General features: G+C 47.0%; 1 pseudogene; it reads left to right on the forward strand.

The window, feature by feature from the left end:
• The window catches only part of LOC102756816, a 1,556-nt pseudogene extending 682 nt beyond the window's left edge, over positions 1 to 874 (forward strand).
• Positions 875 to 1,546: the final 672 nt, after the last annotated feature.

The raw sequence follows: 1,546 nt of genomic DNA on the forward strand, positions 1-1,546 counted from the left end.
GCTGATGACTTCAGAGTCAAGAATGAGACAGAGCTGGCCATGTGCCTGTCTGTGGACAGTAGTATCAGTGGGCGCTGAAAGGTCATTGGTGACACCAGTGTCACTCGGCTGCAGCTGGTGACAGAGATCAAGGCTCTCAAGGAGGAGGTGCTTTTAGTGAAGAAGAACCATGAGGAGGAAGTAAATGATCTACAAAACCAGATCGCCAACTCTGGCTTAACCACGGAGTTGGGTGCCCCCAAATCCTCAGCCAGATCACGGCAGACATCCGGGCCCAGTGTGATGAGCTGGCTCAGAAGAACCAGGAGGAGCTAGACAAATACTGGTCCCACCAGGTTGAGGAGAGCACCACTATGGTCTCCTTGCAGACTGCAGAGACAGGAGCTGCTGAGATGACACGGGGCTGAGCCGTATGGCTCAGTCCTTGGAGATTAGCCTGGACTTGATGAGAAATCCGAAGGCCAGCTTGGCGAGCAGCCTGAGGGAGGTGGAGACACACTATGCCACACAGATGGAATAGCTCAGTGGGATCCCGCTGCTCTGGGAGTCAGAGCAGGCCCAGACCCAGGCAGAAGGGCAGCGCCAAGCCCAGGAGTAGGAGGCCCTGCTAAACATCAAGGTCAACCTGGAGGTTGAGAGCAACACTTACACTGCCTGCTGGTAGAAGGGAAGGACTTCCATCTTGGTGATGCCCTGGACCACAGCCACTCCATACAATCCATCCAAAAGACTACCACCCACAGGACTGTGGACAGCAAAGTGCTATCTGAGGTGAAGGACACCGAAGTTCTGAGGCATTAAAGTCAGCAGAAGTGGGACACCCCCTGGGGGGTCAGGAGGCCAGTAAAAAGTTCAGATATCATTGCGAAAAAAAAGTAGAATGTAAAATTAGTATACTGTATGTATCTAACTATATAACAAGAGGTTGGAAATATTAATAATTAAAATTATTATTATTATACTTTAATTTTTTATACTTTTCTATATTTAAAGAAATAAATAGATCAACTTTATTTTCTTTTTTAAAAATATGTTTTTATTGATTTTAGAGAGAAAGGAAGAGAGAAAGAGAAAGAGAGAGAGAGAAATATCCATGTGAGAGAGAAATGTTGATTGGTTGCTTCCCACATGCACCTGGACTGGGAACCGAACCAGAAACCTCCTGATGCACAGGACGAAGCTCAACCAATTGAGCCACACCAGCTGGGATACAATATATTTTTAAATGATAAAAGATATGACAAAAATAGTGTTACCTGTGATCCAGATAAGAGAGAATCACAAACAAGTGCAAGAGACATCCGGAAGGATATACTCCATGGTATTACCAATGACAGTCTCTGAGTATGGGAAATTGCTGGGGTCCAACCCCAGCAGGTCCAGGGGTTCCCCAAAGGTGTAGACGGAGTCGGCGAAGAAGGAATGACACAGAGACAGCGTTCAGTTGATCAGCAGCCTTGCCAGGATCTCTAGCCACAATCTCCAGCCAAGTTCTGTGTCCATGTTCTCTTGCTAGGTTCTCCAGTCACATTATCCAGGTTCTCCA

Source organism: Myotis davidii, unplaced genomic scaffold, assembly GCF_000327345.1.
Source record: "Myotis davidii unplaced genomic scaffold, ASM32734v1 scaffold1073, whole genome shotgun sequence".
In the NCBI taxonomy this organism is placed as follows: domain Eukaryota; kingdom Metazoa; phylum Chordata; class Mammalia; order Chiroptera; family Vespertilionidae; genus Myotis; species Myotis davidii.